Below are 27,311 nucleotides of genomic sequence, written 5' to 3' on the forward strand. Positions count from 1 at the left end.
TCCCACGAACATAGATGCAAAAGCATTAAGACAATGTTAGCAAATCAAATCTAAAAAAGTATACGAAGAATTATACACCGTGACCAAGTGGGATTTATCCTGCATTGAATCCAATGCTGGGGCAACATTCAAAAATCAATTCATGGAATCCATGATATCAACAGGCTAAAAAAGAAAAACCACATAGTTATATCAATGGATGCACAAAAACCGTTTAACAAAATCCAACACATATACATGATAAAAAACTCTCAGTAAACTAGCAATAGAGGTGAACTTCCTCAACTTGATAAAAAATATCCATAATAAAAACAAAGTAAAAGAATAAAGATAAAACTGTAAAGTACTAAAGTAGTATAAATAGTAGCAATCATAAACATGTCAAATACATCGGAATGCCATTTCTTTGAACTTAAATATATTTTTTTCAGAAAGATTAGGGAAAATTAGATGAAGCAAAAAATGAATGAGATTATGAATAAAAACAGCAATGTAATCACATATTAAAGAGATGGGAAGAATTCTAAGGGCATATTTTTTACACCTCTATTGCTATATATATGAGAATTCTGAAGAGAATGGTTGATTTCCTGAAGAAATATCCAAACTTTCTTCCCAAAGAGGCAGAAAACTGAATCCACAAATAATCAAGGAAGGTGCTGAAAACGTAATTTAAAGAGATGCAAGTTTCAAAAAATAATATACATCAGGCCCAGCTGGTATCACAGCTGAAGTCTATTTGAGCTTTAAGGTACAGATCATTTCTATGTAATGTAAACTTTTCTAGGCTATAGAAGAGAACTGGGAAACTGTCCAGTTCCATGATATTAGCGTAATTTTAATGCTAAAACTTGCTAGGGTGCAAAATAATTGGAAAAATTATAGAATATATATGATTATCGTTTATGATCAGATGCCAAAATTATAGATTATTACTCAGTAGAGTCTAAGGTATTCAAGAAGATGACTGATATTTTAAGTCCAGGATGCAGTGATGGTTGAAGATCGTTTGTCCTAACAAACTAAAGGAGAAGACCATCTGTTCCTGTTCATGGTGGCTCATGATGCAAGGCATGTGATAAATTCAGCAGCTACTCCTAAGAACAGTCTGAGATAGGACTAGAGGAAAGCAACCTAATCATGAAGAAGGCTGCTTACCACCAATTATGCTAAGAAAGAAAGAAACAATGAGCTATTTCTTATTAAAATCAAGAAAAAAACCAAGGATGCATACCATCATTGCTCTTAGTCAACATTTTTGTCTACATGATTATTTCTAAGGAAAGGTATAATGCATCTCCTAATCATTTGGCATTGGACATGAGATAGTGTTTTGGTAAAACTTGATAATAAGTATTTCCCTTTGGAGTTTCAGCTCTGTCCTCTCCATCCTGAACTACAGAGTTTCTCTCAAGTGTTAGCATTATGGTACGTTTCAATGAAGTGAATTTTTTTTTAACATCTTTATTAGAGTATAATTGCTTTACAATGGTGTGTCAGTTTCTGCTTTATAACAAAGTGAATCAGTTATACACATACATATGTCCCTATATCTCTTCCCTCTTGCATCTCCCTCCCTCCCACCCTCCCTATCCCACCCCTCTAGGTGGTCACAAAGCACCAAGCTGATCTCCCTGTGCTATGTGGCTGCTTCCCACTAGCTATCTATTTTACGTTTGGTAGTGTATATATGTCCATGCCACTCTCTCACTTTGTCCCAGCTTACCCTTCCCCCTCCCCATATCCTCAAGTCCATTCTCTAGTAGGTTTGCATCTTTATTCCCGTCTTGCCCCTAGGTTCTTCTGACCATTTTGGTTTTGTTTTTTTTTTTTTAGATTCCATATATATGTGTTAGCATATGGTATTTGTTTTTCTCTTTCTGACTTACTTCACTCTGTATGACAGTCTCTAGGTCCATCCACCTCACTACAAATAACTCAGTTTCGTTTCTTTTTATGGCTGAGTAATATCCCATTGTATACATGTGCCACATCTTCTTTATCCATTCATCTGTCGATGGCCACTTAGGTTGCTTCCATGTCCTGGCTATTGTAAAGAGAGCTGCAATGAACATTGTGGTACATGACTCTTTTTGAATTATGGTTTTCTCAGGGTATATGCCCAGTAGTGGGATTGCTGGGTCGTATGGTAGTTCTATTTTTAGTTTTTTAAGGAACCTCCATACTGTTCTCCACAGTGGCTGTATCAATTTACATTCCCACCAACAGTGCAGAGGGTTCCCTTTTCTCCACACCCTCTCCAGCATTTATTGTTTGTAGATTTTTTGATGATGGCCATTCTGACCGGTGTGAGATGATAGCTCATGTAGTTTTGATTTGCATTTCTCTAATGATTAATGATGTGGAGCATTCTTTCATGTGTTTGTTGGCAATCAAGGAGGTGAATGCTATTCTCTTTTTCTGGGAAACTACTTCAGTGTGAATCCTTGATTTATTCCATTTTTTTCCGTGCACAAAAGGGTTTTCTTAAAATATCATTCTGGATCTTGTGTACTAGAAAAGCCAGATGTTTCCAGCCCATTATTGTACATATATAAAGAATACACACACAAACATTTGAAGTTGTGATCAGTTATTTTAATAACGTTAACTTGAACTAATATGCAATGAATAGATTTAAAAAATTTTTCAAACGACTGTTTTTAAAAATAGCCAAACAATCATTCCTTCTGCCTGAAGTATTCCCTAGACGTGACGTAACCCTAGGAAGCCCAGCTAGGTATACTGACCTTTCTGTGGCTGCAGAGAATGTCACAGTACTTGATGGTTTCACATGAAGAAGATTAGATTTGTAACGATGAAACGATCATGGTTCTATGCCAGACATTTTAAGTACCACATGCAGTGCTTGCTGAAAAAAAATTTTTTTTTTGACTGCGTCGGGTCTTAGTTGCGGCATGCGGCATCTTTCCTTGCAGTGCACGGGCTTCTCTCTAGTTGTGGTGCAGTCTCCAGGGCACGGGGGCTCTGTAATTTGCGGCATGCGAGCTCTCTCCCTGAGGCACGCAGGCTTAGTTTCTCCCCAGCATGTGGGATCTTAGTTCCCCGCCCAGGGATCAAACCGGCGTCCCCTGCATTGCAAGGCGGATTCTTTACCACTGGACCACCAGGGAAGTCCCTGGAAATATAATTTTTAATGCAGTGTTTTAAGGGTGCATAGATGAAGCCAAAAAGACTGCAAATACGACAGAGGCTGCAGAGCAGATAGCAGTTCTCTGATAGATTTCAAGTGACACCTACTGAAATATGAATCAAAGCTTTATTAACGTTCAGCTGCCTTGGTAATAGAGATTGTTGCTTAGGAAGGGAAGCTGACGGATTCTACCTTCAATCTTCCCCATCGTTGTTTCTCAGACAGCTACTAAAATAGGGTAGAAATTTTAGACATCTTTTGGTAACTCAGTATATTTGTTTTCTCTAAAATTTACCCCATAAGATTCCATATGCATATTGTGATTTTATTTCTATGCTTTAAAGTAGATAATTAGCACAGTTTGAAAAGAAAAAGAATACAAATGTAAATTCAAACTCCTCAATGACGCACAATGCTTAAATGCCTTTGTATGAAAAACAAGATGTGCAAATGATTTCAGATATATAATCTATATACTTTGCACATAGAATGACATTTATAATTCTGTTTCTTAAAAAAAATTTTTTTAATGACCACCATTACAATATACGTTTAAACTTTACACACAAATGTGGCAAATCTTCATTTGATTAATTATGGTGCTATGTTGTTATTTAGGATAGAAACCACACGATCTGCATAACAGACATGTTCTTAGAGCCCAAGAATGCTTGGGGCATACCAGCCAGTTTCTGCTGACATCACGCATAGACTCATGTCAACTTGCTAAACAACATCAGGATACTTTATAAGGCTGTGTTGCCTCAGAGCTCATATGCATTAACTAGTTTTATGTTCTAAATGTGAAAAATAAATGTGTTCAAGACATAGCAGACCTGAAAGTTATGCCTGCCAAAATTAGGATTTGAAAGACCCTCAAGGAAGATGTCTCACTCTGCCAGCGAGTGGCTAGAGTCTGCCTTTGACCTTTCCAGTTTCATTCACTTGGTGGATGTGAATTACTGGTCCACCAAGGATTTTGAGACAAGATGAAGTTTACTAAAGTGATCAAGGATGTCGGTGAGCCTGTATCCACAGAGTGATGGGATGGTGATCTGGATCTTTGGGTGGTGCATACCCCCAGTGATGGAGGTCAAGTAAGTTCAGTTGAATTGAAGAGGATTGCTTAAAACGGAACCACTGAAATAGCAGACTTCTTTCCAAGGCAGGGCTCTTCCAGTCCGTCTCAGATGACAGCCTCCCGGGTGCGTCTCCCGGCAGGAGTTGTTGCCACGCCCCGGCCATCACTGTACCGTCTGATGCCGCCGGCAAACTGCAGAGCTCTGTAGACGTTGTCCTAATGCAGGAGCGCCTGAGACTTGAGGGGTGAAGTGAATGTGGGTTCTGTCTCCCGGCGTCGGCAGGGATGCTGTTTTGAGAAATTCAGCTGAATTTTGCGGGAGCCTAGAGTCAGTGGTCAGCATTCTCCTTTCACAAGAGCCGGGGAAGAGCAGTGTCGTTGGAGGGGCCCTTTTAGGGCTATAAATTCACTTGGCACATGATTCCAGTCTTTGTGCTTCCTTGGACAGTTTGCATCCGTCTCTATCATTGCCTAAAGAATAAAACAAATATAGTTAAATGGTAAAGCACTTTCAGGGAAAAGGTAACTAGAATTTATTCCCACTTAAGACAAGTTGTCCTACATATAACAACCGTGTCCAAAGAAGTTATAAAACTGTCCTTGGGTTTACAATGTTTAAATGAAAAACATTGAGTCCTTCAATCAACCCAGATATCAACATTGTTTCTTGTTGTTGCTTTTCATGCTAAACAGTGGATGCAAAATAACTTACTAGGATATACAGATAACACTTGAATAAACATGCTGCTGATGGAGATAGGGCACATTTTTCCAAGAACCAGTTATTTCCCCTCCCTCCTTTTTTATCCATTGTTGATCAAAACAATCCACATCTATTTTTTTTAAAAACATACACTCTATGTCTGCTACTTAGGGAAGTCAGTCTTTGTTGTTCAAAATCAGCTTCCATTAGTTTTCCTTGTAGTGTGTGTCTCTTGATCTTTAGCTCAGAAACATCCTGTGTCCCCCTCCGAATTAGCATGACTTCTGTTCTTGGCCTTCATCGCTTCCTCTGGTGTTCCTGGGCCACAGTGAGAATCAGAGTTCCCCCAACTGTTGCTTGACAGACATGGTACCACTTCCACACTGAGGAGTGAGTGGGAACACCAGGAGGAGAGGGCAGTGTTGGCTCCCATTCTTAATTCGTTATTGGGTCTCCATAAATCATCACTAAGAAGTATTTATCTTTAGCAAGGACTCCATAGTAGTTCAGAATAGAAGTTTTAAAAAAAGATGGAGGAGGAAACAGAGCTTTCTGAACATAACAGTGCTTTTTACTACCATTAAGTGTATTTGACTGTCGGATCGAGGAGACACATAAATGCCCACTAGCACCAACATAAGCACGAACCAGCTTCCATTCCCTGGGGCAGGTGCTGGTGGCCTCCATCTTGAAGGTTGGAATGCCCTGTAAGGATTATGTAAGAATTCAGGCAAAACTTTTTATCTCCTTGTGAGTCATTGATGTGTTTGACATTTGTTCATTTATTCATTCATTGCACAGACATTTCTTAAATGCTAATTTCCTTGGAGAAATGTCTGGAGGATTGTGTAACCAGAACATGGGCAGCCCTAGATAACTCTCATGTCCTTATAGCAGAGTTGGTATAATCTGTGGAAATGGAAATGCCACTTTAAGGCATTTCCTTTTTTGGTACCCCAAGAAGTGTCTTTCCCCCCACAGGCCTGACCCATCTACAAAATAAACTGAAAAATACTAAAAAACTTTTTTTTTTGTTAATTCCCCCAGAGGTAATTCCACAGACAGTCCCACTATGGCTGTACTTCAGTGGTTGTTGTCTAATCTGGTGGTCCCAACATAGGGTGAAGTTTATAAGACAACTAGTTTGGATGTAGAAAGAAAGTACTACAACTTCAATTTATATTTATTTCTAGTTAAATAATTAAGAGGGTGATTAAGATGTATTGATTTCTTATTTTATTTTTCGGTTCCACATATAAACAATATCAAATGATACCTGTCTTTGTCTGGCTTACTTCAGTGAGTATGATCATTTCTAGGTCCATCCATGTTGCTGCAAATGGCATTATTTCATTCTTTTTTTTTTTTTTTTTTAATTTTTTTTATAGCTACTTTATTTATTTATTTATTTATTTATGGCTGTGTTGGGTCTTCGGTTCGTGCGAGGGCTTTCTCTAGTTGCGGCAAGTGGGGGCCACTCTTCATCGCGGTGCGGGGACCGCTCTTCATCGCGGTGCACGGGCCTCTCACTATCGCGGCCTCTCTTGTTGCAGAGCACAGGCTCCAGACGCGCAGGCTCAGTAATTGTGGCTCACTGGCCCAGCCGCTCTGTGGCATGTGGGATCTTCCCAGACCAGGGCTCGAACCCGCGTCCCCTGCATTGGCAGGCGGATTCTCAACCACTGCGCCACCAGGGAAGCCCTATTTCATTCTTTTTTATGGCTGAGTAGTATTCCATTGTGTGTGTGTCAGTGTGTGTGTGTGTGTGACATCTTCTTTATCCATCTGTCAGCCTGACAAAGGCTGCTTCCATGTCTTGGCTATTGTAAATAGTGCTGCTGTGAACATTGGGGTGCATGTATCTTTTCAAATTATAGTTTTCTCTGGAAAACTATAGTTTGCCCAGGAGTAGGATTGCAAGATCAGGATATAAGTGAACTTATTTACAAAATGTAAAGACTCACAGATATAGACAACAAACTTATAGCTACCAAAGGGAAAAATTTGGGGGCGGGGGAGGGGAGAGGGATAAATTAGGAGGTTAAGATTAGCATATACACACTGCTATATATAAAATAGATAAGCAACAAGGACCTACTGTATAGCACAGGGAACTCTATTTGATATTTTGTAATAACCTATAAGGGAAAAGAATCTGAAAAAGAACATAAATATATCTGAATTACTGTGCTGTATACCTGAAACTAATGTGGTATTGTAAATCAACTATACTTCAATTTAAAATATATATATATATATAATATATATCATATATATAAATGTATAGTGTATATATTATATATATAAAGATGTATTGATTCATAACGGTCAGCTTGATATTGAGTCCTCACTTGGTTCCATGACATATGGGATATGTCCTGTCCTGGGAATGCGAGATGTCCTGAGGACAAATTGGGAGTTTGTGCAGCTTGGAGGAGCCCAGAGCTGGGCTTTTACTTAATCCCCAACTTATAGTGTCATGTGCCTTATGTACGGTTAAGTAGATTTGTAGAGTATTTCATCCAGGTCTAACTAATCTAGCCCCTACAAAATGGACTTGTAGTTTAAAATTTTCCTATAAAAGAACTGTGGATTGAAAATACTTACCCATATCTCAAGTCCAAGAGAACAAGGTAAGGGCACAGTTGACTCTTCTCCTGTTTAATCCTAGTAGAAGCTTTTCACTAGCCCCATAATGAGGTCAACACAACGAACATTGAATGAGATCAGACAAGCAATAACTTGCCACATCTGAAGTAATCAAGAGCGTCATTTAAGATGTGAATTTACAGGGGGATTCCCTGGTGGTGCAGTGGTTAAGAATCTGCCTGCCAGTGCAGGGGACATGGGTTCGAGCCCTGGTCCAGGAAGATCCCACATGCTGCGGAGCAACTAAGCCCGTGCGCCACAACTACTGAGCCTGCGCTCTAGAGCCCATGAGCCACAACTACTGAGCCCTGGCACCACAACTACTGAGGCTGCGCTCTAGAGCCCGCGAGCCACAACTACTGAGCCCGCATGCCACAACTACTGAAGCCCCTGCGCCTAGAGCCCGTGCTCTGCAACAAAGAGAAGCCACTGCAATGAGAAGCCTGCGCACCGCAATGAAGAGTAGCCGCTGCTCGCCGCAACTAGAGAAAGCCCACGCGCAGCAACGAAGACCCAACACAGCCATAAATAAATAAATAAATAAATTTATTTTTTAAAAAAAGATGTGAATTTACTTACACTGTTGATAGCCATGAACTTCCCCAGAGTATGTATTATATCTGGAGATCATCGCTAATTATATTATTAAGCCATTATAATTAGCAAAATAATTAAAAGTCAACCATCCTGGACATTATTAAAGCTAATGTATCTTTTCAAATTATATATTTTTATGATAATAAAAGTGAATATGCATTACTTATACATAAAAATACATGGAAAAATATTTTTGCTTATAATTTTATGTTAATACCATCCTTTTTATAATTCTGTTGGTTTTACAATGTAAATATTATATGAACACAATAATGCATGCATATCATTTGCAAAGTAATAAGTACGAACAAATTGAAGATGAATGCTTAAAAACATTTACTAGTAGGTGTTAGTGAACAAAAAAATGTTTGGAGCCCGTGGCTGTGCTTGGGGAGAGGGAGTCTGGGAGAGTGAAGCCCCTCCTTCCCTCCCCTCCCCCTCCCACCCTGTGTTTTAGGCACCTTGTACTCTGTCGGTCCGTATTTGTGATGCTACTACAGAATGGTTCAGAAGAGGCCTCCTTGTGTTCTCTGAAAAATGCACTTGGTAAAATAGAAGAAAGAAGTTCCTGTGGGTGACTCAAAACAGTTCTTAACATCCTGCTCCAAGATTTTCCAAAATCCCCCAAAGAATTCCCTCTGAAAATGCCCTATTTCAAAAGACGCAGACATAGAGAATGGACTTGAGGACACGGGGAGGGGAAAGGCTAAGCTGGGATGAAGTGAGAGAGAGGCATGGACATATATACACTACCCAATGTCAAATAGATAGCTAGTGGGAAGCAGCCGCATAGCACAGGGAGGTCAGCTCAGTGCTTTGTGACCACCTAGAGGGGTGGGATAGGGAGGGTGGGAGGGAGACGCAAGAGGGAGGGGATATGGGGATATATGTATATGTATAGCTGATTCACTTTGTTATAAAGCAGAAAGTAACACACCATTGTAAAGCAATTATACTCCAATAAAGATGTTAAAAAAATATCAAGAAGTAAAATAAATAAATAAATTTTTAAAAATTAAGAAAAAAATAAAAATGCCCTATTTCAGACTCTAGGCTTCTCCATATCCGACAGGGAAACTATCTAAAGAGAGTTGCATTCACTTGTTATATAAGTAGGGCTTAGCTGTTTAAGAATTTCACTCACATCCATCCTGCCCCACTTGGGCAGTGACTGGATTTTTCTGGAGGCTTGTTCACTCATGTGTCTGGTGGTTGAGGCAGGCTGGTCATCAAGACCACAGCAGATGGGCCTGTCCATGAAGCTGGGGCTTCCTCATGGTATGGCCGCTGGGTCCCATGAGCAAGACAAGAGACACAGAGAGAGAGAGAGTGTTACCTTCTGTGACCTAGATTTAAAAGTCATGCAGGGTCACTTTCACCCCTATTGTGTTCATAAAAAAATGTGTCACTAAAGCTAGCCAGTCTTCAAGGGAAGAATTTTGATTCTTCAAACTCCATCCCTTGAAAAATGATTATGTAATTCGTGGTATTCAAATCTATGACATTCTGATTAGAACAAGATAGATTTATATGCCTTGACATGGACAGTTCAACAAGATGTATTAATGGATGAGAAAGGCAAGTTGAAGAACAATGCATATAGTTTGAACTTATGTAAAAAGATTTTGCTCTGTAAAATCACAGAGGAAGGGATGCAAGGATACACATGAAAATGTTAGCAATGTGTACCTCTGGGTCGCTGAGAAGGTAGGGAGTAAGAAACAGGAACTTTTTGTACTTAGTAGATGTGTGTGTCTCCCACCTGAGTGTTTTAGTCTGAGAACATATCCAGGTCCTGTGGAAGGTAGATTAATGCTGCCCCACAAGGGTCCACACTCTAATCCCTGGAGTCTGTGATATATTACCTTATGGGGCAAGGGGGAGTTAAAGTTCCACATGGAATTGAGGTTGCTCACCAGCTGAAAACAGGGAAAGCATCCTGGCTCATTTGGATGGATCCACAAGGATCCATAAAGGTGGAAGAGGAAGGCAGAAGAATACAGCGTGAGAAGGACTCCACCTACCGTGCCGGCTTTGGGGGTGGGGCAAGGGGCCTCAGGCCGAGGAGCAAGGTGGCCCCTGGAAGATGGAAGAGGCAAGAAAACAGGTTCCCCAGGGCTGGCCTCACATCCTCAGGTTTTCTGGATCCAGTCAAGGACTTTGGCTGAACTTGAATAGAGTTTATGGCATGTCAAGCACCAAATGTTCTGCTGCAGTTAAAAAACAGAGGGAAAGAGGGAAGCAAATCAAAGTTTTCTTCTGCAGTGCCACTGTACAGAAAAGTCTGGAAGATCACGCAGTGGTTGAGAGCACCAATTTTTAAGCAAGTTAATAAGGAGTGGCATACCAGTTTCAAATGCAGCGATAAAGCGTAGACACTCATGGGGATGCATAGACTCTGGCTTTCTCGAGAAAGCGTGGCTTGGAGAGTTACTGGATTGGACTCCAAGCTGCATTTTCAGAGCTTCCCTGGTGGCCAGCAGCATCGAGGCCCGTTGTCTGCATTGGCTCCCCAGTGGGCTGGAGCTTCCGAGTGATTTCCTGATCAGATGTCCCGCTTCCATTTCCCACCTCCCACCCACCATCAGCAGTTCATCACTGAGCAGGGCGGTCAGCCGTACAGGCCTCCCTGGGTCGACAAAGTGCACTTGTGGACGCGGATAAGCTCTCCCCCTTTAAGCCAGCATTGACTGGAAGGCCCCCTCCCACCCCCAAAGCCCAGCCTTTGTTTCTGGGACTAAAGCATCCTTGCCTTTTGATTCTGGACAGACATCAAGAAAACAGGCTCCAGCCGAGCCCTACATGCTCTGTGGGGGGGGTGATGAGGATGGACCAAAAACTCCACAGCAAAAAGCAACCCTCAAAAATGACTCCCAAAGGCGGTTAAAAAAAAAATCATGCCCAAGGTTCATCTCTTGAAGACTTTTGGAGACTCCACAGAGCTCGCCGTCCGTCTCCATAAGAGACAGGTTTCAGGCCCTCAGCCGTGCTCTCTGCTGTAAAATGCGTGTTGATTCAAGCTGATCTCACGTAACACAGCGGGGCTGCATTTGGCCAGCTTGCGCTGCCAAGCCCGCGGGCGGGATGGAGATGCTGCGCCCTGGGTGACTCCCACCCGCATCCCCCGGTGTCGTCTTTGGCTTTTTACAGGTGCTGGCTTGTCAGCAACTGGATAAATGCTGATGTTTTGGCTTCATTGGTTCTTCGGGAAGCTGGCACGTGGCCAAACGACAGTCCGGCACCTGTAAACGCACAGGGGTGAAGGTGCCCGGGGGTTTTGTGCACGCCGTGTGGAGCGTTCACGCCAGCGCTCGGACCACAGCTGCAGGCTGCAAAATCTTTTTACATAAGTTCAAACTATATGCATTGTTCTTCAACTTGCCTTTCTCATCCATTAATACATCTTGTTGAACTGTCCATGTCAAGGCATATAAATCTATCTTGTTCTAATCAGAATGTCATAGATTTGAATACCACGAATTACATAATCATTTTTCAAGGGATGGAGTTTGAAGAATCAAAATTCTTCCCTTGAAGACTGGCTAGCTTTAGTGACACATTTTTTTATGAACACAATAGGGGTGAAAGTGACCCTGCATGACTTTTAAATCTAGGTCACAGAAGGTAACACTGTGCCTTTCCTGCCCCGTGAACAGAACTGGGCCTGGGCTTCGGTCTGGAACACCTCTGGGAGCCTCTGGGAGATCCCAAGGGACAGTCCTATAGATGGGGTTGGGGGAGGCGGGTGACAACACGTCAGCCTGGAACCGAGTCACACCCTGATGTTTTGGAGGAAGAAGTGTGAGTGAATCTGATGATAAGGAAAGTACGGAAATGCTTTGCATCATTGTTCCTGCAAATATTGGGGCGTCTTTCAGCAACTCTTCCCTCTTGCATGACTACCTCTGGGAACAGAGGACTAGTAAATCCTTTCACTGTCAAATCTTAAACCATTGCATGCAATTATTTTGGAAGAAATTGTAATTATCCTCACGTAGACAAACAGGGATACTGGGCCTTCCATCTACTGCTTAGTCAATAAACGTGTTTTAAGGAAAATAATTACCCCATGATATATGTGTTTAACCTTTGATAGAGTTCATCCAATAATCACTTATTTATATACAAATACAATAAAAATAAAAAAAAAAAAGTACTGGGAAACACCTGCCCCTGTAAATGCATCTTCAACTTGCAGTCTAAGGACTGGGCAGATATCGAGAGCTCAGAAACATGGCATGAGCATAGAGTACAGACCTCACCACCTGTTCTGTATTCCAGACCACCCGGAACATTCAGTCACATCAAACCTGCAAAAAGGAGCTTCTTTTTAATTCTTTTCTTACACCCTCTAGGCAGACTTCCAAATTTACCATCTGACTGGCAAGTATTTGCCAACCCCAGGGTGAGTCATTGCAAACAAAACTGATGACTGTATAAATGCAGCACTTTTATTCAGATGGTCAACCAAGTCCTTAAAAGTATGTCTCCTGGTTTCCCAAATTTACTCAGAAACAAACATGTGAGGACGATTTTCTGTGTAAAATAATAAAACAGTTATGATTTCTCCCCTGCTATCTGGGTAAGGGAAGGAGGAGAGAAAAAAGGAAAAGATTTTGTAAAAGAACTTCACGGTTACCCATATCTATTAGTCTGCGTTCCAGTCGCCAAACCCAAGCCATACTGCAAGAAAATTATTCTGTGGCCACATCGCAAAAGCCTTCAGCTCTGTCTGAGAGTTTGGACGACCCCGTAAGGCAGTGGTTCTCTGTCTGGCTGCATGTTACAATCAGTCCAGAAGCCCTAGGGACATTCCACCATCCAGGTTCTCAGGGAATCCGTGAGGGTAACTCCAAAAACAAAATCAAAACCGGATAAACAAACAAGCAAAAACCCTCCTACCTAGCAAGTCACATATATACATAAAAAGATATATTTCGTATCATTTACATTTCATATATATATATCTACATATGTTACACATATATACATAGTATTTTATAAACATATATACGTAGTATTTCATAAGCATCTACTTATACACACATATATAAGATCCCGTGCTTACTTATAAAGGCTACACGGTATCTTTTGTAACTGGAGCTGATGGAGGACAGCCTAGCAGGCAGAGTTCAGTGGTTAATTTTGTAACTGGAGCTGATGGAGGACAGGCTGGCAGACAGAGTTCAGTGGTTACCGGCTAGGGTGCTGGCCTGACATTTGTGGCCTGGGTTCATCTTCATGCTCTGGAACTCACCAGCTACCTGATCTGAGCAATTGACTTAAACCATTTATGTCTCATACTTGTGAGCCTGCAGATGCTGTCTGCCTCCTGGATGGTAGAAATGAATGAGTTAATGCAAATAGCACCCTCAGCCAAGTGCTTTACAGTTTGTCCTCTCAGTGTTAGCTCTGGGGTTGATTCTATTAGCCGTTTCTCTAGTAAGATACAAAGGGTGTCTTATAATCAGACGATCAACCCAGTGCAATACCAGGCGTGTCCAATCCACAAAGGAATGAGGGATGGTTTCCATTATTGGTAATGAACCCAACTGCATGTGATGGGCCGTTGTTTGAGATGAGGAGAGAGATACCTGGGGTGAAAAGGTCAGTCGGAGTCAGGTTTGGATCGCACACGACCCGGGGCTGTAAGTACGCTGACTGCTCTATTCTAATTGGCTCCCCAAGACTGCATTTAAACCACTTAAGCTGCCTCTGTGAAAGGTCTTCCACAACAGCCAGGAAAGAAATGTAATTTCTACTAACACACACACTAGAATATCCAAAACTAGATTTGACTCCCCTGTGTTTTATCAATGTGTCCCACAATAAATTCTCACTTACACCCAAAAGACTGAACGGGAGACGCCTGTGTATAGGAATACCTACATCCGTCTACACCTGTATATATCTGCGTGCATCCTCAGATCTGCAGCTACATCTTTAGGTATCATTTACTGAAGCATAAACTAGGGGAGAAAAACTTCGGTTCACTCCGGTGTAATCAGAATGTGATGCTTTAGTGTGACTTTTACTTCTTCAGCTCCACAAGCAGGATGTTTATAACATGTACTATTCAGCGCCTCCTCAGGGTGAGGAGGACTGGTTCTCACCATGGGCACATCTTAGAATTACCAAGGGACCCTTTGAAACAGCCCTGATGTCCACGCTTCACTCCAGACCTGAAGGTGCCGGAGGACACTGGTTAAAACTCCCCTGGGATCTAATAGGCAACTGGTTTTGAAAGCATCTGAGCCGGGGTGGGACGCATGCTCACAACTGGAGGTGTTTGTTCCGAACTTACCTTTAAGTGTTATGTTCATCTGAAACCCAGATCTATTTCCTACTTTAGGCAAGGTCTGACTTGCTAAACAGGAATGAAGTTCACCGTTCCTGTTTTTTTCCTCCCTAAAACCCACTTCTAGATCATAAATATGCACCTACATTCCTCTCAATCCATGAAATGAGTTTTCAAATCTGTGGATTTTACTTATACATAAATTTAGTTTCATTGGACAAGACAGATCTTTATAGACAGAACTGGTATGCATGCAGCTTTAGGAAAACAATTCATTGCCTGAAATTCAAGACAGTATCAAACGCATATTGAGTTGATCATTTCGATAGCATTAAAGTTAAAATCATCCATGAAGCAAATAGCATTCAACCTGAGGGAAATTGCAAAAATATACAATACTTCCTTAAAATGAATTTCTTTAAGTTATGGTATTTTAGATGTTCTTTTCCTTAAAAAACAATGGCACGTACACATATAATAAAATCGCATAGAACTAAATACAAACACACATGTGCACATGTAAATCCAATGACAGCTGAATAAGTTCTATGGATGGTGTTGATGGCAGTTTCCCGGTTATGATACTGTACTACAGTACAGTTTTGGAAGATGTTAACCATTGAGGGAAACCGGATGAAATTCTAGGGTAATAATTTCCCTTTACTTCTTTTTTGTTGTTGTTGAAGTATAGTTGATTTGCAATATTGTGTTAGTTTCAGGTGTACATCAAAATGCTTCAGTTATATATTTATATATATTTTTTCAGATTAATTTTCATTGCAGTTATTACAGGAAATTAAATATAGTTCCCTGTGCTATACAGTAAATCTGTGCTGCTTATCTATTTTATGTATAGTAGTGTGTAACTGTTAATCCCATACTCCTAATTTATCCCCCTGTTCCCTTTGCCCCTTTAGTAACCATAAGTTTATTTTCTATGTCTGTGAGTCTGTTTCTGTTTTGTATATAGATTCATTTGTATTACTTTTTGGATTTCACATGTAAATGATATGATATAACATATGTCTTTGTCTGACTGACTTCACTTAGTATGATAATCTCTAGGTCTATCCACGTTGCTGTAAATGGCAATATTTCATTCTTGTTTACAGCTGAGTAATATTCCTCTGTGTGTGTGTGTGTGCCCGTGCGCGCGCGTGTGTGTATGACACATTTTCTTAAATCTGATGGGCACTTGGGTTTTTCCATGTCTTGGCTATTGTAAATAGTGCTATGAACATTGGGGTACATGTATCTTTTTGAAGTAGAGATTTTATTTTTTCCAGATAAATGCCCAGGAGTGGGATTGCTGGATCATATGGTAGCTCTATTTTTAGTTTTTTAAGGAACCTCCATACTTTTCTCCATAGTGGCAGCACCAATTTACATTCCCACCAACAGTGTAGGAGGGTTCCCTTTTCTCCACACCCTCTCCAGCGTTTATTAACTGTAGACCTTTTGATGATGGCCATTCTGACCTGTATGAGGCGATACCTCATTGTAGCTTTTATTTGCATTTCTCTAATAATTAACAATGCTGAGCGTCTTTTTCATGTGCCTGTTGATTATCTGTATGTCTTCCTTAGAGAAATGTCTGTTTACGTCTTCTGCCCATTTTTTGATTGGGTTGTTTGTTTTTTTTTTGTCATTGAGTTGTATAAGCTGTTTGTATATTTTGGATATTAATCCCTTGTCAGTCGTGTCGTTTGCAAATATTTTCTCCCATTCATTAGGTTGTCTTTTCATTTTGTTGATAGTTTCCTTTGCTGTGCAAAAGCTTTTAAGTTTGATTAGGTCCCATTTGTTTATTTTTGCTTTTATTTCTTTTGCCTTGGGAGACTGATCTAAGAAAATATTGCTATGATTTATGTCTGAGAATGTTTTGCCTATGTTCTCTTCTAGGAGTTTTATGGTATCATGTCTTACATTTAGGTTTTTAAGCCATTTTGAGTTTATTTTTGTGTATGGTGTGAGGGAGTATTCTAACTTCATTGATTTACATGCTGCTGTCCAGCTTTCCCAACACCACTTGCTCAAGAGATTGTCTTTTCTCCATTATATATTCTTGCCTCCTTTGTCATAGGTTAATTTACTATAGGTGTGTGGGTTAATTTCTGGGCTCTCTATTCTGTTCCATTGATCTATATGTCTGGGGTTTTTTTGTTTTTGTTTTTTTGCTAGTACCACACTGTTTTGATTATTGTAGCTTTGTAGGATAGTCTGAAGTCTGCAAGGGTTATGCCTCCAGCTTTGTTCTTTTTCCTCAGGATTGCTTTGGCAATTCTGGGTCTTTGGTGGTTCCATACAGATTTTAGGATTATTTGTTCTAGTTCTGTGAAAAAATATGGGTATTTTAATAGGGATCACATTACATCTATAGATTCCTTCAAGTAGTATGGCCATTTTGACAATATTAATTCTTCCAATCCAAGAGCATGGGATATCTTTCCATTTCTTTGAATCATCTTCATTTTCCTTTATCAGTGTTTTATAGTTTTCAGCATATAGGTCTTTCACCTCTTTGATTAACTTTATTCCTAGGTATTTTTTTTTAATGAAATTTTAGACAGGATTGGCTTGTTGCTTTTTTTTTTTGATATTTCATTGTTAGTGTAAAGATATACAACAGATTTCTGTATGTTGATTTTCTCTCTTACTACCTTGCTGACTTCATTTATTAGTTCTTATAGTTTTTGTATGGAGTCTTTGGGGTTCTCTATATAGATTATCATATCAACTGCTAATAGTGACCATTTTACCTCTTTCTTTCCAATTTGGATACCTTTTATTTCTTTTTCTTGTCTGACTGCTGTGACTAGGATTTCCAATACTATGTTCAGTAGAAGTGGCAAGAGTGGGCATCCTTGTCTTGTTCCTGAATTTAGTGGGACGCTTTTCAGCTTTTCATTGTTGAGAATTATGTTGGCTGTGGGTTTATCATAAATAGCTTTTATTATGTTAAGATATGTTCCCTCTATACCCACTTTGGTGAGAGTCTTTTTTTATCATGAACGGACATTGAATTTTATCAAATGTTTTTTCTGTTGAAATGATCATGTGGTTTTTGTCTTTTCTTTTGTTAATGTGGTGTATCACGTTGATTGATATGTGTATGTTGAACCATTCTTGTGAACCTGGAATGAATCCAACTTGATTATGGTGTATGGTTCTTTTGATGTATTGTTGGATTTGGTTTGCTAATATTTTGTTAAGGATTTTTGCATCTGTATTTATCAAAGATATTGGCCTGTACTTTTACTTTCTTGTAGTGTCTTTGTCTGGTTTTAGTATCAGGGTGATGGTGGCTTCATAGAAAGAATTTGGGTATATTCCCTCCTCTTCAATCTTTTGGAATAGTTTGAGAACAATAAGTATAAGTTTTTCTTTGTATGTTTGGTATAATTACCCAGTGAAGATGTCCAGTCCTGCACTTTTGTTTGCTCGGAGGTTTTTTTGTTTGTTTGTTTGTTTTTTGTTTTTGTTTTAAAGATTCTATTTCACTTCTAGCGATCAGTCTATTACAGTTACTTATTTCTTCTTGACTCAGTTTTGGCAGGCTGTGTGTTTCCAGAAAGTTGCCCATTTCTTCTAGGCTGTCCAGTTTGTTGGCATGTAACTATTGGCATGTAACTAACTATGGAAAACTATAGTTTTCTCTTATGATTTTTTGTATTTCTGCAGTACCAGTTGTTATTTCTCCTCTTTCATTTCTTATTTTGTTTATTTGGGTCCTCTCTCCTTTATTCTTCATGAGCCTGGCTATAGTTTTGTCAGTTTTGTTTATCTTTTAAAAAAACCAGCTCTTGGTTTTATTGATCTTTTTGTTTTTGTGATCTCTGTTTTGTTTATTTCCTGTCTGATTTTTATTATTTCCTTCCTTCTTCTGACTTTGGGTTTTGTTTGTTCTTTTTCTAATTCTTTGAAGTGGTACGTTAGGTTGTTTGAGATTTTTCTTGTTTCTTGAGGAAGGCAGGTACTGCTGAGAACTTCCCTCTTAAAACTGCTTTTGCTGCATCCCCTAGATTTTTGTAAAGTTGTATTTTCATTGTCATTTGTCTCAAGGTATTTTCTGATTTCCTCTTAAATTTGATCTTTGACCCATTTTTTTCAGGTTGCAGGAAAATATCTTTTTTAACTTATGATTTTTATTTGTAAATATTTTACTTTTCAATTAAAAATTTTATATAATTTTTAAAGATTACACTCCATTTTCTGTTATTACAAAATATTGGCTATATTCTCCATGTTGTACAATACATCCTTGTCTTACACCCAATAATTTGTATCTCCCAGTCTCCAACCCCTATATTGTCCCTCCACACCCCCACTGGTAACCAGGACTTTGTTCTCTATATCTGTGAGTCTGCTTCTTTTTTGTTATATTCACTGGTTTGTCTTATTTTTTAGATTCCACACATAAGTGTTACCATATAGTGTTTGTCTTTCTCTGTCGGACTTATTTCATTTAGCATAATGCCCTCCAAGTCATCCATGTTGCTGCAGATAGCATATTTTCATTTTTTATGGCTGAGTAGTATTCCTGTGTGTGTGTGTGTTTGTGTGTGTGTATGTGTGTGTGTGTGTGTGTGTGTGTGTGTGTGTATACACATCTTCTTTATCCATTCCTCTGTTGATGGACACTTAGGTTGCTTCCATATATTGGCAGTTGTAAATAATGCTGCTATGAACATTGGGGTGCATGTATCTTTTTGGATTCATGTTTTTGTTTTTTTCAGATATATACACAGGAGTGGAATTGCTGGGTCATATGGTAGTTCTATTTTTAGGTTTTTGAGAAACCTCCATATTGTTTTCCACAGTGGCTGCACCAATTTACATTCCCACCAACAGTGTACAAGGGTTCCCTTTTCTCCACATCCTCACCAACATTTGTTATTTGTGTTCTTTTTGATGATAGCCGTTCTGATAGGTATTCCATCCCCTCACTTTCAGTCTGTATATGTCTTTGACCCTAAAGTGTGTCTCTTGTAGGCAGCATATTGTAGGTTCTTGTTTTATTATCCAGTCTTCCACTCTGTGTCCTTTGATTGTGTCATTTTGTCCATTGATATTTAGAGTAATTATTGATAGGTGTGTCCTTATTGCCATTTTAAACTTTGTTTCGCAGTTCGTTTTGTAGTTCTTCTCTGTTCATTTCTTCTTTTTTGTTTTTCCTTTTGTGATGTGATGGTTTTCTTTTATAATATGCTTGAGTTTCTTTCTTTTTGGCTTTTGTGAATCTCTTGTATGTTTTTGACTTGTGGTTACCCTGGGTATGTTAACCCATAACTATACCTACTTGCTTTTGACTGATAGTAATATAAGTTCAAACACATTCTAAAAGATCTACATTTTTTTACTTCCCTCCCCTACATTTTGTGATTTTAATGTCCTATTTTACACCTTAATATTGTTTATCCTTTTGCTGTTAATTGTAGTTATAATCACTTTTACAGAATTGTTTTGATTCTTTTTTAATCTGTGTACTGGCTTACCTAGGTGATCTTCAGTCCTTTTACGTATGTGCTTTTCCTATTGTGATTTTCCCTTTCCTATAGATTCTTGCTTCTTTTCTAGGTAGAGAGGGCCTTTACATTTTTCTTTTAGGATAGGTTTAGTATTGCTGTATTCTTTCAGTTTTTGCTTCACTGAGAAATTCTTTCCCTCCATCTATTCTAAATGATAATCTTGCTGGGTGGAGTATCCTAGGTTGCAGGGTTTTCCCTTTCAGGACTTTGAATGTATCTTGCCACTGTATTCTGGCCTGCAACGTTTCTGCAGAGAAAGCAGCTGGTAGCCTTGTCGGGGTTCACTTGTAATTGACTATTTTTATCTTGCTGCTTTTAGAATCCTCTCATTAAGTTTTGCCATTTTAATTATGGTATGTCTTGGTGTGGGTCTGTTTGGTTCATCTTGTTTGGAACACTCTGTGCTTCCTGTACCTCGATATCTGTTTCCTTCTTTAGGTTTGGGATGTTTTCAGCCATAATTTCTTGGCACACATTTTCAATCCCCTTTTCTCTTCCTCTCCTTCTGAGATCCCTATTATGTGTAGGTTGGCATGCTTTATATTATCCAATAGATCTCGTTATGTTGCTTTCATTTTGTTCATTTGTCTTCTGTCTGCTGTTCTGATTGGGTGATTTCCCTTATTCTGTCTTCCAGATCACTTATTCATTCTTCTGCATTACTTAGTCTTCTATTCATTGCTTCTAGATCGGTTGTTATCTCGGCAATTGAGTTGTCTAATTTTGACTGGTTCCTCTTTATACTTTCTACTCCCTTGTTACAGTACTCTGCATTTCTATCAATAATCTTTCTTAATTCCTTTAGCATTTTTATTACCTCCTTTTTGAATTCAGGGTCAAGTAGACTGGTGAGGTCCGTTTCATTATTTGTTCTTTCAGGGGGCTTCTCTTGTTGTTTTAATTGGGTGTAGTTTGTCTGCTTTTTCATTTTACTTTCTTTGTCTCTGTGAATTTAGGAGAAACAGTTATCTCCTGTGGTCTGAAGGGGTATTTGTATGCGGGAGTGTTTCCATGTCAACTGTGAGTCCAGTATTTTTGGTGTGAGGGCTTTTTTGGTATGGATGCCAGTCACATCTTTCTTTGCTGTGCTGGCCGTTATCCCCTTGATAGGGGGTGCGATGGGCATTGTGACCAGAGCCTGCACTGGATGTTAGGCGGGGCCTCCCCTTTGCTCCACGGCTGTCACAGCCCTGTCGGGGGGCAGGGTCTGCTCCCTAGGCGTTGGAGTAGAAGCCTTGAAGGTCAGGTTTGATAAGGCTCTATTGCCCTTAAGTGTGTGCTCTGTCCGCAGGGAGGTGAGGGGGGGAGCACTGAGGCCCGCGTGGTCACAGCACCCTACCCACTGCCTGTGCAGGCATCCGCGGTCCTGCCCAGAGGCAGGCCAAGGTTGTGCCCCCTTGTCCGTTGTGTTCGTTGCAGACCTAGTGCTTGGCTGCAGTGTGGAGTTGGCTGGCGCTGGGGCAGGGGCGCAGCGGCTGCAGGAGTTGAATTGTTGGTGCTGTCGCCTGGGGCCTGGGTCTCCCGGGACCTGTCGGCCCCCGATCTGGCTGCAAACTGTAGTGGGGGGGGGTGGAACGTGACCGTCACACAACATGTGTCACAGCACAAGAGGGGGCCCAGTTCCTACTCTTTTAAAAATTCTCCCTGTCACCCACAGCCAGCTCGCCGAGCATGACATTTTCCGTAAGCGGCTGTTGTCCGTAAACATGTTCTCCAATTTATAACAAAGTCATGTTCCCAAGACACACCTGCGTGAAAGCCTCTCCGCAAAGGAAACTACTGAAAACGTTCATTGGTTTCGAGTCTCTGCCACGGCCCTCCACCAGCCCTCCACCCCTGTGGGCCCCATAGTCTAGCTCAGGGGGTCAAGAATGTGTGGAAGTGGAGTTTCTCTTGTAAGTCGCAAGCCCGGGCTCTGGGCCAGGAGCCCACAGTCCCTCCGCCCGTGGCAGGGGTGGCTGGAAGCAGGGAGGGTGGACACCAGTCGGAGGGGCAACGGGCCCGCAGCTGTGGGGCGGTGACGCCTCAGACCCCGGCTCAGACAAGGGCAGCGTCACAGGTGGGAGGAGGCTGGGGGGCCGGGGCCGGTGGGACCTCGGTGCTGAAGCCTCGGTGGCTCAGCCAGCTGGCCCTGGGGCTCAGCGGCAGGAGGGGCGCCACCTCCGACAGGATGCCTGGGAGGAGTGGGACTGAACCCAGCCTCTCCCTGGTCAAGATCAAGGCCAGGAACGTGCCGTCTGCGGCGTCACTTCTGCTTACTTTTCACTTGAAAATCAGAGGGATAAGTTACCCTGCAAATAAGTTTCACTTACTACTGAAACTGAATACGATATATGCGTGCGTTTGTGTTTGGCAATGAGGTGGTATTGCCAGTATTTGTTTCTATTGAAGTTAAGACTCGCATGACATCAACCGGGCCAGTTTAAGTGTGTAATTCAGTGGCCTTTAGCTCACGTTCAAAGTGCGCAGCCATCCCCTCTGTCCAGGTCCAAAACAGTCTCACCGACTCCAAAAGCAAACCCCGTCCCCCATGAAGTAGTCACTTCCCATCCCCTCCCCCCAGCCCCAGGCAACCACCCATCTGTCTTCTGCCTCCATGGACTTTCCTGGTCTAGAAAGTTCACAAAACTGCAGTCAAGCAACAGGGCACCGTTTGCGTCCAGATTCTTAGGTGTCGCTAATACTGTTTACAAAGAATCTATCACCATTGTTTGTTCGTTCTGGTCAGCGGCCAGTAATTTTCAGACTCTGTCCCTGTAACGGCTTCTGATTACAAAGAAACAAAACAAACGATTACGTGATTTTTGTCAGGCAAATCCCATCATTTTGAAGTAGCGACTAGGAAAGACCAAAGGAAGGACAAGTGGCTCGGACGCCCCTCGGCAGTAACCCCAGACGCACAGCCGAGAGGCTCGCGCCCCAGGGCTGTGCCCCCGTCTCAGCGTGGGTCCCCGGCCACGGCCACCGCTTCTTCCCATCCGTCGGGGCTTAGCTGAACGGTGAGCCCGCAATGCGTCCTGCCTGAACCTCCATCCTCAGCACCCCAACGCGGCACTGCGCGGCCTTTTCACCCCCTGGCTTTTCACACGGGCGATGTCCTTATTGCCCGTCTCTTTCTCCTAGAGGGAGACCCCTGAAAACCTGGCACCTGTCAGGCTTGGTCAGTGTCCCAGCTGTGGAGCGGGACCAGGCAACGGCGGAGACTAAGGACGTTTCTGCTGAGTGAGTGTCAAATAAATAAATAGGTGATTTTATGGGGAGAAAAATAATCCCGGCTTCCGTACGTTAACACCTTCCTCCTCGTGCTTTATGGAAGAGCACTCTTCTAAGTCCCCCGTGGAGATGCTGTGGGCACAGTGCCTGCCAGCGTGGCGGCCGCCGGGACCTCTCCAGACGCTGCACGGGGAGCGGAGACCGCAGCCCTCACTGGCCTTTGGTGTTGAAAACACCGGGGTGTGGGTGAAAGCTTATTAGCGCTGCACATACCTGGCCTTTTATGGATACATCCTGGGGGCGGGGAGCGATTTAAACTTGTAGACTATTGATAGAAAATGCCACCAAAACCATCAGGAGTCAGGGCTGTAAACGCGACGAAAGAACGCTGAAGCGCCGACTGTCCAAGTCCAGGATACCTTCTTCAGGCTGACGTGCTGCCTTGTTGCACTTACCAGACCTCAAATTCCCTTCGTACTGACAGGGGAGTGAGGCTTTTTGCATCTCTCTGGGGCCGTAGGAAACTGTTAATTTTTCTTTTTAAATGGAAAGAAAATGTGCATGTGTGTGCGTGTGTGTGCATGCGTGTGTGTTTTCAGGAAACGAGTCTAGTCCACTGCGTGGGTTTAAAGATCCTTTATTACGGAATCAGTATGTACAGACTCTAACATGAAAATAATGAGTCACGGAGTATCAGCCTATTTACAGTGCTTTTTTGTTTTTTACAAATTTTTTTTTACAAGATTACTTCTCCCTAAATAACATAATAGACACACACAGAAATCAAACATTTTTTATTACATACATAAATAAATATTGACTTTCAATGACCTCTCTAAGGGACATGATTTCTACAGGCCATTTGGATGAGAAGGTAGCCATTATGTTATCTGCACACTATAATTAAGTCAAGAAAAAGTCATAACAGCTTCACATACAGACCTGTTAATCACCCTGTGAATGGTGTATAACTTGCTAAAATGTTCAGTAGAGGTAAGAAGCTCAGTCTGGCCATGCAAAACCGTAGATAAAGAGTCGCCATCTTTATGCATTTATGTTTTAAATGAATCAAAGTACATGCAGCAGATATTTAGCCTCTGTGTTCTGGTCACGACGTCAAAGTTTGCGTAACAACATTGAGATATTTGCGATCGTAGGAATGAGTAAACTTGAGGAACTCCACAGCACATGGTGTAAGAAAGGGCGTTAAGTAAATAAGCCGTTATCACAAATGACACTGACTGATTCGTAGGGCAAAATTAATATTCGTACTCACGTGATACAGACACAAGTCCAAATTTCAGCCTTTTGATCGGACTTTCAGTGGCGATAAAAGATACAGTCAAGGGCTTTGAAGTCCAGTGTAATCACTTCCCAGCCGTTCCTACCCCTGCGAATTAGTTGGTTCCTCATACAGGGCAAATTCTCATCTGTTCAGTAAACATTACAAAGCAGTGATTCTCAACTGGGGGTGACCTTACCCCCCCAGAGGGCATGGGCCATGACTGGAGAGCTTGTGGTTGTCCTCGCCCCCCGGGGGCGGTGCTCGTGGCAGCTGCTGGGTGGAGACCTGCGATGCTGCTGGACGTCCTGCAGCGCCCGGGGCGGGGCCCTCGGACAGGGAAACGTGCAGCCCCAAACCTCAACAGTGCTGCGGTGCAGAAACCCTGCTCTATAGATCGGGTGTAGGTTCTTCCAGCTTTCTAGGACATAGATCTATTTTTCAACTTTGAATTCTGTTTAATAAACATTTCAGAAAGTTACCTGTCATCAATAGGTCATATTAAAACACCAGATGACGTGAAGGGCACACATTCGTTTATAAAAACTGCTCCATAGAGGCCACTTAGAACAAGGGGTAGCACAGATAAATCCATCACTGAGGAGTGAATGTTCTAAGTAAAAAGAGCGCGTGTAGCCTCGATGTACGTGGAATTAGCCACCTGTCTTTGATGATGTCATATGTTTGACGAGCTCAGTTTTTTAGAGAGTAAATACTATCAGTTAATATACTTTTTATCATGTGAGAGAAATGCATCTAATTTCCATAAAACGTATCAGAGAGTCAGCCACTAAAACTGTGTTTTAAAATAAGAAACAGATCTTTTTAGCCCTTTATTAGGGCACTCAAATTTTAAAAATTCAAAAAGTAGTAATTATTTTTGTTCATTTGACTATTATTGAAGATTACTGAAATTCATAAAAGAAACTCAGGTTTCTCTCATTGCCTAATTAATAGCATTTTCTTCCAATACTACTAATAAAATGTAAATTATTGAATATTATAGCAGAATGAAATGCTCGTAAGAGCTGCTTCAGATTTTTTTTAAGGAAGGTGTAAGCTACAGAACCTTTATTTGAACTGAAAATATATTTGCTCAATGTCTCTTACCCAGACAAAAGAAACAATTAAATTTTATAAAATTAAGCTTATTTAATAATTTAATAATATTTTGTATCTATGTATATACTCCTGCATTTTAAACTATACAACAGTACAAAAATTTGCTGGCATGAATACTTGGATTTCTTCATGACAAATTAAGGTAAAAGATAAACCTGTAGCCAGTGATGTGAAGTTTTCATTTTTGAAGTTTTAAGAATTTGAAACTCAGATGCTGGGAATAGCACTAGAGTAGACATAGTTTCAGAGAAGATCTCTGTGTTTGCTCAAGCTCAAGGGCGTTTGAAATGAAGGCTGTTCCTGTTCTCTCCATTCAAAATTTGTAACTCTTGGAACCAGGTGATTTCAGGACACCTTGTGCTAACGTCCATCCCAGGCCACGTTAGGAGCTGCAGAAAACCAGCCAGAAGCGCCGTGAACTTCCGTTCTGAGATTTCCCACGGAGCCGCGTGTCCAAAGCTGCAGAACACTGTCTGCCTTATCGACTTTCAAACAATTTTAACGCACAGGAAGCAGTTTTCAATATCCTCTTTCAGGGATCCACGCCTACAGACTGTGTTCCCTGAGGCCGGGCATCGATTTGGTAACCGACAGGGTCTGTCTGCGTTCTGCATGGCATCTGCTCTCAGACAGAGTGGGAAGCCTCACAAGGCCAACACGCCCTCTCTCCTCTTCACCCCACCGGGAGCAGTCAGGGCGCCCGCAGGCTTTCGGGAAACGTAGCAAAACGACCAGTTCCAAGTCCCACCGTGAAAACCCAAGGAAAGTGTACTGAAATTTTCCTCGTTCTACTTGTGTAGGTAGGTAATGAAACAAGGAAGCCTATCCTTTAAAATGTTCAATTTTGATTAAGTTGCTCTTTTCTCATAGTGTCAATACTGACGGGGAAACCAGATGACCCTAATGATCTTTCTTTAGGAGAACTGTATCTTTATCCACCATTGCTGAGCTGGGAGAACAATTTGTTCACAGATCCGTCCTCAAGGTATATGTGTGTGTATGTGTGAGTCTGTGAGTGTGTGTGTGTATGTGTGCACGTACGTGTATTACGTATACACACAGAAGCACGCAGACACACACACATACATGCCCGTTTCAAAACATACATATGGGTATTCCCTCGAGGAAAAAACTATATTAAACTAAACATTTCTGGTTTAAGGCTGCCGCGACATACCCTGCAATACTGTATACTAACAACGTGTTTGACTTGCGTTCATGCTCTGAGGGCTTAGCGTGGAACCTGGGAAATTTTTCAAATAAGGTATAATACCTTTGGAAGAGTGAAGGAAGGTTAGTCAAAGGCAAGTAGCTGTCCTACTCCACCAACCAAAGCCCTTCCGCCTTTTCTACATTACGGACAGTATTCTACCATGTAAAGAGCTTGCTTTCTTTAAGAAAAGGCAACTCTCAGTAAAGATTTGAAAATATTCAATAGTCGGGATTCTTTCATTTCAAGCAAGAGGTTTTGTCAAGTTTTAGATACATGAAAGCTGCAAAAGAAAGCACATCAGCAGCCGTTTCCCACATTAAGGAAAAGCATAAATAGCGTATCAGGAAAATCTCTTACAGTATAGGATGAAATATTAAAAAGTATCCCCAGAAAACACTTTTAGTTTCTCCAAGGCAGGCTCTGGATAGCAGCGTAAGGCACTGACTCCTTTCTGCTGTGGATGTCTTCCCT

The 27,311-nt window shown here is 41.3% G+C and overlaps 1 long non-coding RNA gene across 2 annotated transcripts in view; it reads left to right on the top strand.

Annotated features, from left to right (window-relative positions):
* LOC103012576 (uncharacterized) overlaps nucleotides 1-27,311 on the top strand; it is a 508,544-nt gene that overhangs the window by 471,345 nt on the left and 9,888 nt on the right. The window lies entirely within an intron of this gene.

The sequence above is a fragment of the Balaenoptera acutorostrata genome, chromosome X (genome assembly GCF_949987535.1).
Source record: "Balaenoptera acutorostrata chromosome X, mBalAcu1.1, whole genome shotgun sequence".
Lineage (NCBI taxonomy): Eukaryota > Metazoa > Chordata > Mammalia > Artiodactyla > Balaenopteridae > Balaenoptera > Balaenoptera acutorostrata.